The sequence below is a fragment of the Stigmatopora argus genome, chromosome 17 (assembly GCF_051989625.1).
Source record: "Stigmatopora argus isolate UIUO_Sarg chromosome 17, RoL_Sarg_1.0, whole genome shotgun sequence".
NCBI lineage: Eukaryota > Metazoa > Chordata > Actinopteri > Syngnathiformes > Syngnathidae > Stigmatopora > Stigmatopora argus.
Window position 1 is genome coordinate 7,756,644 of NC_135403.1, and position 19,798 is coordinate 7,776,441.

The window sequence follows — 19,798 nt, forward strand, 5'->3', positions numbered from 1 at the left end:
GGAGGTAGTGTAAGCGAATATAGGGGTTTCCATTCAATATTTTTAGTTGAAGCAAAGTTGATGCCATCGCAATGTGGTTATCATTTGTGGCCAGGAAAATCCTATCTTTGAATCTGCGAAATTGTCATTAATCTAAGCGGATTATCTTGTTTTTCATTTTTTTCCCCCTCACAAATCGATAGCCATCTTTTGAAAGTTGGACAAACTTACTTTGCCAACTACAATTCTGTAATTGAGTTAGCAATATACTGATAATCTGACAGTCAGATAGAGTATTAGAACCAGTTAACCATTTTTGGATGTTCAAAATAATTGATTTTTCAATCAAAGTGCTCTAAATTCCTTGGCTTTTCGGTTTTGTCTCCGAAACAGGCACTTAAAGGTTTTGCCAATTAATTTTGGTCAGTATTACAAATTGGAAGCTGAACTCATTTGATGAATTTACAACATCACATACTGGGAAATAACAATACTACCCTCACTTCCTGAAATATATGTTTGTAAGACAGCACCCACAACTTGACCACTGGTATGATGTGAGAACATTATAGGCTGACAAACTTACTGTGGCTGGCTCTGTTCCTCTCATTTGGTTGTTCTCAAAGCCTTGTGACGTAGATGTTAATAGCAGATTTTTAGATGATTTCTGGTGTGCCATGCTGTTTTCGCATTTGTTTTGTACATCATGTGTTGACGTCTTCAATGTGACTTGGTTGGTCTGTGCGCTCATCACTGTTGGAATTCTCCTACTCAGTTCATCGTAAAATGTCCTACTTGTAGCACGATACCTTTGTCGTGAGTTCACATTTGTTTTGTTTCATCTGGTTTTGCTATCAGCCACTTTCTCTTAACTATATATGTTCGAATATTTTTGCCGATGTGACCTAGTATACTTATATATATTATATACATATACATATATATATATATATATATATATATATATATATATATATACATACATATATATACATATACACACACACACACACACATATATATATATATATATATATATATATATATATATATATATATATATTTGTGAGGGCATTTATATTTGATTTTTTGTTCTGATTCATTGTGACTTCTTTATCAAGGATGATTGGACAATGTCGCAGAACAAATGGAATTTATCCAACACTTTGAGCGGTACTAACTTGATTTAGGAGTTTAATTACTCCCATGATCCATAACTCAATGTAAACATATGTTAAATCAATGCTCCTCACTAAAATGAATTCAAATGACATTATTCAGGGTTAGTGCACTAAATGACCATTTTTGTTTATTGAAGAAAAGCACTGCTTTGTATGATAATTTAATATAAAACGATGTAAAATAAATATGTTTTATACAGTGTAATTACTGTAGCTTGGGACATACTGACTCATGGACAGACTGACAATAGTTGTAGTGTTGTATTTGTGTTGTGGGAGCCAGTGAATGATCTCAGTAACATGGTTGACTAGTGTTCGTGTAGGCATCTGGAAGATTTTTTGGAGCCAACCGTCTACAGTCTAATTTTGTTTTTCTTTTTGACTGTTTGTACCTTTTAATTAACAGCTGAAAGTGCATCCGTAAGTGCGCTTCAGTTCAATCAAATTGTATTGTATCTGAAGCGTGTGTGCAATTTTTGTCAAGTTTAGGCTAAAAATATCTGACAGTTGGATTTTTTTTGGTGCAAATCTAATACTAAATTCCATTTGGAAAAAAAAGGCATTTCTAAAAGTACTGTGTTCGAATCTGACGATATGTCAGCGACTTAAAGGCTATCATGACAAACACTGTGGCGAACTATCAAATCATCTCAAAATGGTCTTCCATGATATATTTAAATTGGCTTTCTTCATTGAGTCTCATGTTCCAGACAAAACGGGAATGGGTGTATCATGTGTGTCTCTCCTTTCCTAAAATGAAAACATTCTTTTCATCAAGTACTCTGAAGCTCTTAGTCATGTTCTTTGATTGTTTTTTAATGAAGAAATATTGTCAATTCTAGCGTGTGTGACATTCAGACCACACTAGAAGCTGCCTCTGCCATGCTATTTGAATGATGCGAATGGGTATGATCATTTTTGGAATGAATGCGTAGCGGTTACAGACCTCCACGTTCATTAGTATAATAGGAACAATGCACGTTCAGTTGATTGTCTCACTGTGTAGTTCAAATGCAAGGTTGATGCCATTGTACACTGCGGTCTGCTCGGCACTTGCCAACTTCAGTCAACACTGCAATACCACTTCTGGGCCCAAACATCCAGACATCCCAGCCGCTGGAAACCAGTGGATCGGCTGGATTTGCCATTATAGACCTACAAATAACATCAGTTCAGAGCTATGGCAGTTGCAGATGACATAGCCAGCATTATTATTGTAAAAGCGCCAAGAAAATGATTGATGTCTGTGGATTTTCTTAATGAGGGAGTTGATAATTGTGACGAGACAGGAAAGTCTTTTGATCGATACGGTGTGCGATGAACTTCCAGTAGTTTTTTCCATGAATGGCAGTCATTGGAATGAACTATTGGCAATTTGACATGCCATGCTTTTCTCATCTATGGCAAGCAGGCTTCCTCTCTGACACAATTAGGGCAGTTGAATCACTGCTTCTCTAATTCCATTTGCCTGGAAGTCTCTACACACAAACACTGCAGGTTGCAGACTGTCCTGTTTGGATGAATTGAATTACACGACATGATATTTTAGTGTGCCAGATATATACTGTATGTACATAATGTCTATGTTGCCTGTTTACATCAGATTGTGGAAACCAAGAGAAGAAAGTAATGACACAACCAGAAAGAACCTAATGAGATTAAAGCAGGCAGCACACATGTTTGTGTTTTATAGATCAGCTCTTGCTTTCAAAGCAATACATCTTTTGCTTGATGGATTAGACCTTGGTGCGATGGGAACATTGCTGAGGAAGATGAAGCACTATACTTGAAAACAGAGAACGCTGTGGGCATGCTGTGCGACTTAGTTTTTCTTTATCCTTTTTCTTTTTTGTACTCACTTGTGTTCTTATCTTTCATAGTCAGTAAAAGACTGCCAATACCAGTATAAACTGACACTGTGATTATCATTATTAATGTATGTCATTTGTTATGTTGAGTATGACAAGGCCACAAAACATGGAAGCACAATAATAGCATAACTATCTTTTATTTTTAATTTTTTTTGTGATATTGCCGATAGCCTGGATACACTTTGGTGATAACAGCACTGAGTTTCTAAAGTCACCCAGCACGATGCTCGCTCTTCTTTCGGAATTGTACACATTGTGCATAAGCATGATATAAACTACTCTCTGGTCGAACATTTCAACTTAAATGTGTTGGGCATTTAATTATATTCTTTCCATTCAACAAGACTTTGCTTGAACCACTGACTACATTTTCACAATGACACAAGGCCTGCTGGAATAAATTCCCTGAAAATAACTAGATAATAGCCATATTGTCATCATCTTTTAAACTCAGCTTTGGGTTCTTTGTGTAACGTCATGGCCATTCAAAATCTGACCATGAACATAAAATTACCTTCCATGCTTTTCTTCTTTCTGTTCATCCGGCCATTTTCTGCATCCTCCAAACTTGCATGTTATGTTCATTTAAGACCTTAAATTGGGCCAAGGTGAAAATGTCTGTGTATTGCTTAGACGTGCCTTGATTTTGGCTGGCGACTAGTCCGTGCTTTTTATTATAAACAGCTACTTCTTAATAATATTGTGATTCTCTTGACCTTGGCCTTAAATGTTTACCATGTTAAAGGATCACCACTGCTACAATAATTAGACGTGATCATTCTTATTCTTCCCGTATACTACGACCCCTAATTAGGAATCTTCTACTTTTCTCCTCGTACTGCAAATGGACTGTTTATAAATCTATCTACGGTAGTTAGAGGAAGTGGAGTTGTGAATATGAAAACATGTACTGCTTTCATAGCCACATCTGAGGAATTTCCCAGGTCCTAATCTTACAGCCCTCTTAAATAAAATGTCTTCCTGCCATCATGTGTAATCATTAAGGCAGACGCACACCTCTGCTCTTTTCCGCCCAGCATAAGGAGAGCCAGAGGCTGCATAGCTGAATGTGGGCATTGTTTCCTGGTCCTCGGCAGCCCCGCTTCCTAACCCACTTTGGAAATGAAAAGTGACACGAGAAAGTGCTGTTTTCATTTCTCAGGATAACTACAAGGAAAACACTAAACAATCTCTCAACAGAGATAAACCTCTTCCAATGACAAAACAATCTGTTTGCTTGCACTCTGTTTACGCCGGATTGTGTGTCTGGCTCGGTCACGCTTTTCGCAAGCAGAGGATGACTCGGCTCACTTTACATGATGATTCATGGGAACACGATGGAAAGTAATAGACACACCTTGGTCAGACATTACTAACAGATTTACACACTTGCGTTCACCAGCACTTCTGAAGGCTCAAGTGGCTTCCTAAGTGGCTTTTCATAGCAGCTGGGTAATAGTGTGCTTTTAACATTAAGCTCTAAAGAAGTGGGGGAAGAGCACAAAGGGGGTGGCAGAAGACAAATGAACGTAAGCTCCTCTGTCACAAGGACGTCTGCATTACATTACCTGGCTGCCTCTCCTGGCTGGAATCCCTCTGGCTAACTGTAATTATCATAATAATGAGCCACAATTTTCCCTTTTCTCACTATACTTGTTAATTACGAGCAAGAGGTCAAGACAAGGGTTAAAGAAATAAAAATGGGGAAACCAGAGCCTGTTTCGTTGGGGTGCGAGTACAGGGATGAGAGAAGTGAAGGGGAGGTGATTTATTTTTATTAGTGGCAATCAGAACTCATTTAATCTAACAGGTGGAAATGCACCATGCATCATTTAGTGGTAACTGGCTTCTTGTATTGCATCACTTGAACACTTTCAATGCATGAGAGACGGCAATATTTTGGTCTGGTGTTCTGCAGATTATATAAAGCAGGAATGTATTTTTTTTAATTGATGATCTTGACACTAAATATTTCTTTTGTGTGTGTTTCAGCCGAACGGAAAGCTGTAGGAAGGACTATGGAAGGAGGACCAAAAAATACATGTGTATATGTAATTTTTGGTGGGAGTGGGGGTTAATGAGCGATGGTTGGGAGGTTGCTATGCCATCACAGTGAGGTAAGATGAAATGACACACTCCCAACACCAGATATGATTGGACATAATTGTATTTTAATGTCCAGGAGGCCCATAACCACTTTGTGTTTGGTTTTTCCATGGTCGACATCTGGTGTGAAGAATGCCAACATGTGTTTCCACTACACTAGTATTTATACCTCTATGCATATAGCGGTCAACACAGCAGTCGGCACGAGTTTATTGTCGCCGTTACACTTTTGCTGTTAAGTGACATCATGTCAAAACACGTCGGCTTCTTTGCCGATGCCGCTTGCGTTTGTTTTCCCTTGTCGCTCTCAATTTAAAGGGAAGAATATGTTTGTCAAATGCCACAGTGTTCAGTGGAGTTCATAGGGTGATGTTTTGAGTGGTCATTATGCGCCACAAGCAAAATGGAGCGCCATGCTTAATTTTGCTTGCGGGTTTGGAGTCATAGAGTGGCTTTAGTTGTGGCATTGGATGAGGTAAGATGATATTGAACTAGAAGCTATTCGGCTTGCAAACATAGGAAGAACCTAACACTAAAATGTGTGATAAGCCTGCCAAGACAATATGCAAACCCATTTGTCACAAACACCCATCTCCAAAAGTTTTGGAACATTGCCATTGAATTTTACAACAACATACATCAATTTTATACTAGAGAAAAAAATGTATGCAATTTCCAAATAAATAATTATGTCGCACACAAATGTATTCCTTTGGCCATAATCCCCACATATTTCATATGCGCAAAGGCATTGATGCAACACATGAATGCCAATGGGATTTTAACCACCAACACTGGAAAGATAGCCCCTTTACGTGACTTTTATGTAGGGGTCAGCGGTTTTCCCATAATCTGAACCAACTTGTGTGAAGAGAAGTTTTGAGTCTTTCTTGGTGAGTTTTTAATTCAACATTTTCCTTCAGTCTTAACTCCCATTAAGTATATTCTTCACCTGATTATGAGTAGAAAAAAAAACTAACAACTTCAAAAATAGAATGCCTCGAAAAGCATTGCGATAGAAAAATTTGGATTAATAAAAGAACCAAGTGATTTTCAAAAAAAAAAAGCGACGTTTTCACTTAATTCTGTTGCAAAATGTGGCCTGAATTATGTATGCCATTCAGACTGATGAAATCCCATTGCACAGTCTTTTTAATGACAAATCCTACTGTGTTCGGTGTGCAGCAAAAATAAAGGAACTGGCCTCACTATGTGAATAGTTTTGAAGGGGAATGCTGTAAATTATAACAAATTTGCATTAAAACCTGACCAATATGACTAGTCATAGGCGTATATTTATAAGTGATGCATGAATAAAGCAGGGAACATTGGCTTCAGATGGATCTGATTCCATGACTAGCTGACCACAGACATTCACAGTCCAAGATAAACTCCTCTCCTTTGGAATGATGGTTTATATGCATTCATCTGTCTGCCCACCGTCTCTTGTGATGACCTTTTCAAGACTTGTTCTATTCTTGTAACTTGGAACTGCTTTAACATTTGGCAATATGACTTATAGTCCTTAAATCTTTCAGGATATATTTTACAGCTCCTATTTACACTTCAATTTTAGATTCAAGCAAGTACTTCACATTTACGTGGGGTTTCATCTCTAATTGTTAACATAGCATTGCCAATTCATCGGGCATAGTTACTAATCATCCATTTCTTCAGGTTTGAAAGAGGCCATTTCCACCACCCTTATGTAGAAGATGATTGTGTATAAAAATCTATATTCCGTCAAATTCATAGCAGTCCATAATGAAATCTTCACATCTGCTCTGGGTGGACGTGATTATTGCTTTATTGTTGACAATTAAAAACATACATTTGCTGGTACTTTAGCTAAAATGATAACTATGTATCTTGTTTCTTTCTATTGCCACTGAATTTTCCTTTTTCATTTCCTTTTTTATCATCCTTGGCTACTGTTTTATTCAGAGTTCAGCCTTCCTCTTGCCAGATTATGATCAACATTATCTTCCCTGCTCTCATAAATTCTCAGTCCTCTCCTGCTTTGGCTCCCTGAGATGTCCTCACATCAAGCTCTAATGCATTGCGTTAGAGGTAAATCTCAAGTTTGAATGGGATTTTAAAAAGAGAGATGTGAGGTGTCAAAAGGGGAAAAAAAAGTTGGCAATATACTCATTGATAACAAGACTTGTTTTTCTTTCTAGTGAAAAAAAGGCACAGAGTACAGTAATAAAATGGCTTACTTGCTTTTCAGAAAACCGAGTTCATGACCCAAGCTGTCCTTGCTTGTATTCTAAATGTGTAGCTGTATAATCACGAGAGCCACTTGCAATAAAAGTTGTCAATGTGGTGTTCTTAAAAGGCATCTTAATTCAACATTTAATACAAGGCATGTGACAAACACATTGTACAGTATATCTTCACACCATGTGTGAGTATAAGCATGCAGAGCACGTCACTAGTCTTTTGCAGACACCACATTGTCATCAGAGAATCTGGATTCAATTGTCTACTTCTTACTTTACCTTGAGGCCGCCACTAGAAAGTTTAGGGGGCACAAGACAAATATCTATCAGCTGTTTACGGCATGGCAAAACAAACAAACCTGTGTTAAAAAAATGATTTTCTACAGCTTTTATCGATGTCTCTCTCTTCAAAACATATGCAATTAAACACACATGCACACAAAGGCTGCTCTAAGTCACCTGGCATGGTTCGAGAGTATCTAAGACTGATACGAGGCTCTGCGAATACCATTCCCTCTGGTTGACCTGTTACACTGATTTCAGCACCATTGCAACCTCTCAAGTTTGAGCTATTATTCTATTAGGCACACAAATGTTTGTAATCTTTACCAGTGTCTTTTCCTGATGTTATTCTAGTTTCCATCTCGAAGCCAATCAGAAGGCCTTGAGGAAACCATTATCTAGGAGGAAAACCATTAGGTGTTGAATAGGTTGTGAAAACAACTATTGATGACATAATAATGGCAGTGGCAAAGTGGCACAAAACAGAGGTTCCTTTGGTCTGTTTCTTTTAACTTAATCCTTTATTCCTCCGACGAAAAAAAGGTCAGAAAGAATGTCGTCAGTAAGGTAAGAGAGATGATTATTTTGCTATTGCTGAAATGTTGCTATTTGTTTTGATATACATTTGTATATTCATGATCAATGTCCTCTTCACTCACGCGATGCTATCCTAAAGGTCAAGGTCTGAAAAACATATCAGACACCAGTAGTCCATGAAGTGTTTTTTTTTTTAGTCAGTACTCGTGACAATCCATGTTGAAATAATTAAATGTATTTTTCATGTGTGATTACCAGTAGGCTTGTTGGGTCTGAATTAATTGAGGCAGATGGATAATTCCTATTATTGGTAAGTATTGTCCTTTTGTGACATGCTCTGCCTTGTTTCCACTGTTAAAACGTCTCCTCTGTTTCAGATCATTTTTCTAGGCCAAAATAGCAGTCTTTTTTTGTGATGGCTAAAATATTCTTCCACTTATCTGGAATTTGGAAGTCTCTCCTTAAAATGAATACTTCCCTCCCTCCAAAAAGGCTCTCTATTGTACAAACACCATATGCATGCTGGTATGCTAAGTACCAAATTAGAGGATTTTCTAGCTATTCAAAGCTATGGATGGGTATTTTTTCCCTTGAATGAAATATATATATATATATATATATATATATATATATATATATATATATATATATATATGTGTATATATATACATATATGTATATATATGTATGTATATATGGATATATATGTGTATATATGTATATATGCATATATATGTGTATATATGGATATATATGTGTATATATATGTATATATATGTATATATGTGTAGATATATGTATATATGTGTGTATATATGTATATATGTGTATATATATATGTATATATATACACATATATATATATATATATATATACACATACATATATATATATATGCGGGAGGATATATATATATATATATATATATATATATATATATATATATGCGGGAGGATATATATATATATATGTATATATTTGTATATATATGTGTATATGTATGTATATATATATATATATATATATATATATATATATATATATATATATATATATATATATATATATATATATATATATATATAAAACCCATGGAGAAACCCATAGATTCCTAAAACAGGATACTAGTATGGATATCTACTAAAGATAAATACCCCCATAGGACCCAGACAACTTGTAACAGTAAAGACACTCAATGAGGGCTTTCAAATGAAAGGCAACCTGTAACAGTTTTGCATTCTGTACCCCCTCAAAGTCTAAATGTTAGTGCCCAATTTGCAGCTAGCGCTTAAACAACCTCTACTTCATAACTCACTCTACTATCTCTACTCCTGCTGTCACTTTATATTATTTTCAAACATAAGACTGCCAAATTTCTCCTACTTCTAATTTCCTCACACTGTCTGGGCTGAAATGACTAATGACAGAAAATGATAGTCCTGGTACAGATCCATTTTGGACAACAAGTGAATGGAAAATCACAAATCAGTGTGTACTTGGGCGACCACACTAGATATGTAACACAGAAATCGGGAGGCTCGTGCAGACGCTGTACTTTGGCACTGCACAAGCAGACGCCTCATTGCTCTCTGCACGTGGACAGATGAGTGCGTTTAAATTCACAAAAAAATATTGGACATTTTGAGCTTTATCTGATTTTTTTTACCCTCCACACAGCAGTTGCTTCTTCTGTCGTAGTTCCAAATTTTGAGAAAATAAAGCTACTAGATATCCGACACTTGGGCTCTTTCTTTTATCTTTTATTACCCCCATGTTATTGTGAAAAAGTTCTAATGTACTTTTTATTTCTTTCCTTTCTATTCTCTAAAGGTGTATCCTGAAGATTTGCTTTGCCAAGAAATGTTGCCGACCTGCAAATCCAGATTTCTTCAGCTGACAAGCATGATGTATATTGTTTCCTCTGATACATATAAAAGGACAGACAGCACTCTGTTGATAACTGACAGTAAAGCAGTAATGACAAATGGAGGGAAGTGAGAAATGGTCCACTGCCTACGCACACATATCGCTGCATTTTTTGTTGTTGTTGCTTCAGCAGTTGCATTTAATGTTAAACTCTCTCTCCCTCCGACAGTACCTTATGTTATATGGATATGATCCAAATCAAAGACAAAACGTTTTGCCATCCAGCCAATTTCCAAGACTTTCCTGTACATGTTAAGATGACTTTAGAAGGAAGTCAGACTTCAACCTCAAAGGTAAACAAAATCACATTTTTTTCCGGAGCCTAATAATTGAACAAGAATTATTTAATCTGCAAACAGGTGCAATTTAGATCTGATGAGGTGCTTGCTAATACAGCCTGCTATTAAAATGTCACCTGACAGCTGAAAACTATACATTTAGTCATAGAATCCTTAGTGCATTTTGCAAGATATCCAACAAATGTGGTAGTTATCATGGGAATCATAGGAAAATGTATAATAATTCTACATCAACTCATTCATATTTTTGGTATTACTGAATGTGAACATTCACCCATGCTGATTGCAAAGAAAAGTGACTAAAACATTATTATCATTGACTTTTTCCACTTATAACTTAGCTATGTGAGGGAGGCCAGTTTCAATTGATTGAAAATAACCCCAAACCTTGCTATCACGATGAATTAAGTATTGCAAATTTCTCTGCTATAGCTTCAATGCAAATAACGATGAGTTGAAATAATTGGATGTTTTACAGATGAGTAAAATGTGTATAAAATGGGCTTGAATAGGTGGAGACAGAAACAGTCCAGGGGTGATGTTCAGTAGTTGATGTAAGCCTGAAGTGATGGCAGCAAAGTCCAACGAGGGACAGTTTGGACAAGGCCAAATCAAGTTCGGCCTTGGGGCCATAAACCGGTTTAATCAAAGCATACCGCAGAGACCCCTTTTGTTACCAAGCCAAGAACAGAGGCAGTGATTGAAGTGGGGGTCACCCTCCTGATAAAACAATATTGATTTTGGCAAAGGTCTCATCAGAGAAGTTCATGTTTTGCTCATGCTGCTTTCTTTGATGGATTTTCGGGGTTATGAAATTGGGGTACCGTTTTTCTGATTAGGGATATTCTTTGTGGAATACATCTCTCCTCTTTTTTAACTTCCCATATAATGTATATCAAAAGCTGCTCTTATTTCCAGACTTTCTACTCAAGCAGTGAGGTTTGGGTTTCTGACAGTATCTGTCTGGCATCCAAAACTCTCCACTGACTGAGTGTTTGGGTTGGTTTGCAGTCTACTCAACATGTGGACACACTTATCCCTTTTTAGCATTTAGCTATCTCCTTTTCAATTGACTGCACCACTCTGAAATATGGATCTCATTGCTCTTAAGACTCGTCGTTGTAGAAGCTGACCGAGTTTGTCCTTGATCTCAGCGTAACTCCTAAGAGAAGCTTGCATGTATGTGTGTGGTCTCGTGAGATGCTTCGTGCCCTTTTGAGACATTAGGTGTTGAAAAGGTCAGTAGTAAGGTCGCACAGGTATTGGTAGATTGCACAAAGGATTCAGCATACACACTTGTAGGGAGCTGGTGATGAGGCTGAAGGCTGGGAAATTATACAGAATCGCCTCCTGCGTTTGTCATTTGTATTAATATTTTAATAGAAAATAACGAAATTCATCAAATCATTTTACACGCAATGGCGTAACTGCTCTGGTATTATTTTAGGGTAATATTACAAGTAAAAATTCTGGAGAATTGGAAGCATTTGCAGCTTGTATAATGAGGAGGCCACATGTCGGCCTTTTACAAGGTGCTGACTAGGGTTTATTTGTTTTTTTTCTTCTGCTCCCCAATACAAGGTGACGACCTACTCGGTATGAGTGTGGTTTTCTAAATTCAGCTGGGATGATGCTTTTGGATTCACAGAATATTATGGATTTCTATAAATTGAAAATGCACTAGATTGAAATATTTTAATCCTACATAAGGGAAACACAGAGATAATTGAAATCTGTAACATTAACTCAGTGTTCGTCTTTATATTTTATCATAAATTGGTCTGGGTCCTGGTGATAATTACTTGAAGTTGCTTTATTTATTGAAATTTCAATTTTGTGCACTACACTTCAAAATCATATGGAATCAAACTTTTAGAAACTGAAACATTAGATACGTTTACAAAACCAATTGTGTCTGTTCTGAGAAGTGAAAAGCTTTATCATACAACTTTGATTTCGCTGGGATTGAAATAACATGGTCATGGATTGAAATGTACTTCTTCTACTGTCAATTTTCTTAGCATTTTAAACCACACACTGAATCTGACCTAAGTTAAACTGAGCATGGCCGGCTGTGACACAAATATAAAAATATAACATAGTTATTTCTAGTTCATATCCGCTGAGGCCTGAATTGGTCTTGGTTGGAATTGCGTTAAAGGGAAAGCTTTGGTATAGTTTTTTTATTTTTTAGTAGAGGACCGCTTCATGTCCGACATCATTGATGTGGTCCAGGGCAAACATGGCAGTGACAATTATGATGGGCTACGCTGCTTGTCCAGCTCTGGATCGTACTCGATCCAATTTCATGGCTTGTTCAGAGACTGTTTCTCATCATGTTTTTTTAGTTATTAAAAAAATGCAATTCCTTTGAAACAACAGTTAGTTGATCATTTATCGGATCAGTTTTCTTTTATTCTATTAACACATTCAACTTATAAGTTCACTTCCATATATCTGTTTACCCCCTAAACTTCACGCTAATGACCCCAATCCATGAGTTGATAACCACACCCTCCACTTTACACATTTGCAACCGACAACATCCAGCAGTCCCGTGGGTGAGCAAGATTTCTCTATTCCAGCTGAGGTTTAACTGAAATGAAAGAATGTCAAAAAAAAAGAGTAGAAAAAAATTCAGTTATAATAACATCTTCGCTAAGCGAGTACTCGCTGCATGGCTTTTCAGCCTGTTGGATGTGGTTTTATGATTTAGAGTTGGCCCGTTCCTAACAGTTTGAAACCCTAGAACCTACAGATGCTTTTGCAATGCTAGTGAGGTTGCATTGGGAAATACAGAAAGCAGTGGAATAGGGTAAGCATTTGTCGTGCTCAAGTTTTTTTTGTAGTTTTCTATCTCTTCATATCTTAGTGATGCAATGTCTGTAACATCAATTCCCCAAAAAGGAGCTTGGAAGCGAGTAGATAGATTCTTGTGCTCCGAGATGCTTTGCAAGCCAAGTGATGAGAAGAAAGCAAATCCCTGATGGATTAAAAAATGTGTTCCTTGATGGCATCCAATCAGAATTAACAAGGGAACATTTGGCTGGTGTGTCAGGTTTCTATTCAACATGTTAACAGAAGAATAACCCGGCGGGTTGGAAAAAAATATGCAGTAGGAGAATGTATTTCCCTATCATTTATCACATTTTACAAACTAGAAAATCTGTACATCCGTTGCCAAATAGAACTAGACATTTTCCCCTCCCCATCAAAAGTGCTTCTTGTGTTTCATCTAATATTTGTCTCATAATGTATAACATAGTTTGGTACTCTAATCTGATTGAAGAATAAACCCCACTGCTTATGATTTAGTCAACTATTCCATTTGAGCTATAAAAAATACATTGGAATTTCCTGGACTGTTCCATTGTTTTAAAGCATCATTTTATACACCACATTAGACTGATGGAACAAACAGGAAAGTTATTTAACTTTAGTACTTGGCACTTCATGGGTCCCGCCTATTGGCATGTTGAAAGGAAGTTTCAAGGACTTCCAACACTTGCGTGTAGTGCTTGTGGGGTAAAGGGAACGATTTTTCTTGACTTCACCTTGTTCTTATCTGGAAACAAAATTTAACGCACTGTATAATATTTCATTAATCGGTACAAAAAAGTATTAATGTCAACCCTTGTGGATAGTTAAGGCTGTGATGTTACCACAAAAGAAGCAGATAAGCAGTTTTCCTCTATGTGGTTAAGATAATACTGCTTGGGTGGGGGTCCGCGCGTGTCAAATGTAAAGATTAACCAAAGGATAAACGGCATAGACAACATAAGCTCAAGCTTTACCCACAGTGGAACATAGTTTGCCCTAAATTATGAGTGAAACTGTATATTCTGCTTACTAGTATGCACAACCATCGGAGTGTGTATAAACATTACTTGTGTTTTCATTTGAATCTTTGTATCAGCGCCTATAGCACAATCCCGTACCACAGAACAGTTTGGAGAAGAACACAATAATAATGTTTGAAAGTATAGAGTATTTTTTCCCCTTCCAACCTCTGACATTCAAGAGAATCCATAATGAAAAGGCAGGACACTACTTACAAGGAAACACATCATATACATTATCGATGTTTCGACTTCTTGGTTTCTGAAGATTTACACCAAATGATAGTTTGAAGAATTGACATTTCTCGAGCGTGGCTCAAAAACATTTATAGATAAAGATACGTATATTTTAGGATTAACAAAATGTGGAAATAATGGAACGACTCAATTTTGGAGACTAGATGAAGAAGTGCGGAGTCCGTTTTATCATCCGTTACAGTTTTAGTGAAGGCCAGGAAAAAAAAAGATTTATTTATTTAAAAAAAAATGTTTTGATGATGTACTGTAGGAATTTACAAGACAAATGTTTTTGACCACATAACAATCCTTCTGAGGGCCACTGTCTATTACTCATGCTTGCCATACAACATTGGCTCACTTTGACCAGACAATTAAACAGTATTAAATATCACAAAGAATGAAGTAAACACATACTGATGTCCTGATTGTTGGGTACAATCTGTAAACCAATGCTTTTTGAAACAATGTTACTGAGATCATTTTGACCTCACATATTGTTCTGCTTTTTGGGTTGTGCTATTGAGCTTGGCACAGTGTACTATAAGCTATACGCTTTATTTCGGAAAAAAAACAACTCTCCCCCCCCATATAGAGATACATGGTTCATTTAGGAAATGACTTTTCACCCTACAAAGTCCTTCCAGATAAAAATAAATACAAATGAAACATTCAGGGTTTAACATTTGACATATTATCTATATTTATAGAATTTTTGTATCAACTATGATAAGGGCTGCTGCTGTCACATCTTGTGCTGTTTTATCAATGCTGCTGTTTTTGTATGACCAGTGAATTAGTTTTCTCTTTTTTTATATATTTTTAATGAAAAAGATTTTCCAATTTTGTTTTATCTCATCACATAAAGACAATATAAAGGTTCCATGGTATGGAAGTGCTTCAATTGTTCATAATTTATCTAGTGAGTCATCATTTACAATGTCATAATGTGAGGGGTAGTTTGAAAACATTCATTTAATATCAACAATTCTGTCAATCAGGTTGTTTTCTTTCCGAACACATGCTCTCAGTGTCAATACTTCACTTTCTAAGGCCTACATCTGGATTTGTATTCATTTGCAATTCTGTCTCATTCATTCATAACTTCATGCACAGGATGATGAACTCTTCCTACTGCTAAAGTCAATATTTTCAAGTCCACCCTCTAATTTGGAGAAGTGCCAGAGGACAATTTTAATACTTTACCACCTCAGGAAATCCTCAATGTTTCTTGGAATTGCATATTTTTAGAAATTGTTGAACATTTTTGTCAATACTGGGAATCCCATCTTTTTTAAAGTCTGTCCAAAGTCAGATAATCTTTTGTAGAGCCTTCAGTTTTATACTATTTAACTGGTTATGCCAAAAACAAATACTGTATAAGTTTCCATACATGTGAAAATGGCTAAATGTCATTCTTTCTACTAGAATAAACTTCTACACAGTGTCAAAATCTAATCTAAGTGCTAAAAATGGACTGTCAAAATGAAGGACAGCTGCACATGTGTTTTTAGCCATGGCATGGTTAAAAATGTCACAACTTTAGCTGTAATGTTAAAAAACCATGTTTTTAATTTGCACTTTTCGTGTTTCTACTAACTCTTTGACTGGTTTGTACCACCATTGCATTTACTCAAGGCACATTACTTACATGTCAAATTCTGAGCACACAATGTCAAAAAGGGGAAGTTGAAATGACTAGTTTTGTGCGGGTGGATAAGCATGTAGCATATCTTTATGTATAGTCTTTATGTTTAGTTCAAGCTCAGCAGGCGCCACAGTTGGAGTTTAACAGAGCGAACAACTTTGTACAGTTCAATATTCCAAAATTATATTGTTGGCCAAGAAGTTAGCCGGTTTGAAGTATTAAAAGATTTCTTTTCAATTTTGGCTGTCACAAACCCTGACATTTTTACAGCTAAAATACTTCATAACATCAAAATTACACCGATTTGATGTCATATAGTCATTTTATTTTAAATTAAATTTTTGGGTGATATTCAGGCCATAAGTGTGGTTACGTGTTCTGATAGTAGAGCTACTCAATGTGTTACTTTGTAACTTTTATCTAAATTAAGTATACATTACAATTCTAATTTAGTTTCTCTGTTAAATTATGTATGCTGTCCAATCACTAAATAAATCATCGCTACAAATAAAAAATGGTTTATGTCCAATATGATGACCATTAATTTGCAAAAAACATATACAGTATGTATATAAATTCATTTATTCGTTTTCTGTACTGTTTATTATCACAGGGGGTGCTGAAGCCTATTCCCAAATATATAAATAGTAACTATCATGTGCATTTTTGATCTTGCTGGAATAAGGAAAAATAGGTTGAGAATTTTTAACTATCAGTATGCCATGTTCTTAATAAAGGTTGCCTATGGATAAACATTGGTAAATCTATAAAATCTAATCAAATCTAAAGGGTATCAATCAATTTTTTGGAAAACAAAATTCAAGCCCAACTACATAGGCTAAATGCAGATCTTTAACCTAAACAAAAAAACACCCAAAATGCCGCCAGCATTTTCAGGCCCCAGTTTTTCCAAGATGGACTGATATATTATAATGTTCTGGATTGAACTTGTTGACACAAGTGAGAAATGAAATGTGTGACATATTGACAGTGACTTGACTGTATGTACGATTGGTCTAGATAGGGAGTCTATTAGTGATGATTTTGTCTACCGCCTGTAGTCAAATCATGCCTCGCTATAATCTCCTGACAGGAAACCACAATTTTGGCATCAGATATTGTGCCACTCGGCTTTAGGGGAAACTAGGATGAGATTTATAGGAAATATGAGAAGTGCTGATATCCATGGCCATTAACAATACGCTTTATATGCTGTCTGCAGTAAAGATGTCTGACCTTAAAATGTCATTCACGTACAATTGTTGACTCTGTTTTGCCAGAAGGCCGGTTTATTCTATAATATAATAATTTTAAAAAATCTTCTAAGATGTAACCTGCAATCCCAGTGATTTTCATTGGCTAGATAGGATCTTGGCTCTTATTGAAAGTAACGTGATTTGGAAACTGTCTCATTTTTTACTTTTGAGTTGTTGCTGTCGGTGGACACATGGATTTGTTCAACACTTGCTGTTGTTTTATATTAGGCCTAAAAGCATGACCTTTTTATTGAGTTGGGGGAAGTCATAGCAGCATTCTAAGAAACAGAACGAAAGCTCCAATATGTTATTTCAATTGGGGGTCAACATTTTGATTCCAGTCCAAACTTACGGTTTTTTTCCCATTCATTTATGATGAACAGTAATCATATTCTATACCATATCACAAAAGTAGAAGTAAAACCATAGCAATTTTTGTTTCATTAAACCTTCTAACTTCTGTTTTATCAGGTGAGAATATCCATATATTAAAAAAAATTGATGACAAAAGGCTATCTGGAGACAGACATCAAATGTGTCAATCAAATGTGAGTATCCCAAATGTCCTTGACTTTCTCAAAATGTCATTAATCTCAGTTATCACATCTGTGCTCACGACTATAGGTGACATAACAAAATGGGTGCCCCTTTAAGCCGTGTCATTTTTTTTGTTTAAACTTCCTAAATACTTTGAGCAACTGCCTTTAGGATGAAGGATATTTACTGTATAGGCTCATAAACCGGACCCTAACCTTACAAAAGCCACTATAGATAACAACTAGAAACGTTAAGGAAAGGCACAGCATGTAGTTTAATATATTTATTATCTAATTAAGGATGCATGTGTAAGCATCAAACTATTTAATCAAAGTAGCAGTGAAACCAGCTATTGGACCTGTCCAGTACTTGCAGCTATGGTTCAAAAGAAGACTCCCTGCTGTTATGTGTATTTGTGTCTGTGTAACTCAGTGTGAGATGGTGCTGACAGGGCTGGGCCTTGCATTGGTAACGGATCTCCAGACGCTGGGCCCAAGGTCTCCTGCCTCTGCTTCCTCTTCTTCTCCTTTAGCACGCTCGCTGCATTTGGCCACATATGTTTGCGGCCGAGGGCCCGAAATATATGTTGTAATACTCGTGAGAATGACTGATGTCTTAAAAGATGGTCTCACACAAACAACGGGCGGAGAAAACAGTTTGGGTGTGTATGTGAAAAACCTATACGGCATTTCTGCAAACACGCACTTGAGGAAGAGGGAATCATGTGGTGTTGAGTGATTTTGTGTCAAAGGATGCACAGAGGACAAGTGAAAGCAGTATTGCTTACGTGGTGTGGTGGATGTCAAGGAATGTGATGATTTTCAGGGTGTGACAGCTGTGATGTGGATTTTTTTTGTGAGGGACATGGTAAAATTACAAGGCAGAGAAGTGGATGGTAAAGGATATTAACTTTTTTTGTGTTATGGGTATTTGCGTGCAAAACAAACAATTCTGTTCAAAGCAAATAATAGATTGAAGAAATAAAAAAAAGTAAGAAAATATGAGCAAAACAAGCTGAAATAAATTGACAACCTTTTTCAAGCAGTTCATTTAAGGCCAAAATAAGGCTTGTAGCATAACAAGGGCCGAATGTTGTAAGAATTATAATGAGGCTACTGTGGTCCCTTAAAAATATTTCCAAGCGGTATAACCAGCAGAATAAAATGTTCTTACATGGCCTGATACTAAAACTTTTTTTAACATTCTGTGCCAGTGACACTTGAGGCCGTCCAGGCGGCATTCATCATGAGCAGACTGTGAACATAACACGCCATTCGACAGGGTTGAAATTCTTTCCACTTCTTTTCTTTGCCAGTGTCTTTTTCTTCGTAGGTTTTCTAATAACATACGCAATATGCTGCATGTGACTATTTATTTGTTGGGTGAAAGTCTTAACAGATAGTACAGATTTCATCATCCAGGGCTTCTGCAGAAATGCTGTAAAAATGACAAGTGTTGCTGATTGAAAGGGTAAATGTCTGAGATTATATGAAAACAAGATGGGCCACAATGTCTGCATTTTACATTTGCTAAGGAATACTATCTTCAGATCTGTCAGCGGTTAAAATGTATAATCTTGAAGATTTGTTGGATTTTTTTTAAATCATCTCATTGATGGATTTCCTTTATGTGACAGGACACAAATCCAAAGTTGCTTCCAAAGAACATCAGTTTAAATACTAATTTGTGGTGGAATATTATCGGGATGTTCCATGCAATCTTGTCGGCTCAACACTTACCATCATTTTCCATCTCACCTCTCAAGTTTGGCCTACGATGAGGCAATTGCAATGTCATGAGGCTTTCAGCCTTCTATGATTGACCAAAACAGAGGCTCATTCTTTGTATTTTTCTTCATTTGGTCTTATCTACAGTGC

At 36.4% G+C, this 19,798-nt stretch overlaps 1 protein-coding gene across 2 annotated transcripts in view; it reads left to right on the forward strand.

Moving 5' to 3' along the window:
* Positions 1-17,933, forward strand: part of mpp7a (MAGUK p55 scaffold protein 7a) — a 67,172-nt gene extending 49,239 nt beyond the window's left edge. Inside the window, exons 25-27 of one of the 2 annotated variants that reach the window (XR_013305732.1) lie at positions 5,024-5,148; positions 10,010-10,398; positions 17,856-17,933. The gene's annotated coding sequence lies outside the window, so the exon portion shown is untranslated. Of the gene's footprint in view, positions 1-5,023; positions 5,845-10,009; positions 10,399-17,855 lie in introns of those variants that run through there. The other variant, XR_013305731.1, reaches the window with a different exon arrangement.
* Positions 17,934-19,798: the final 1,865 nt, after the last annotated feature.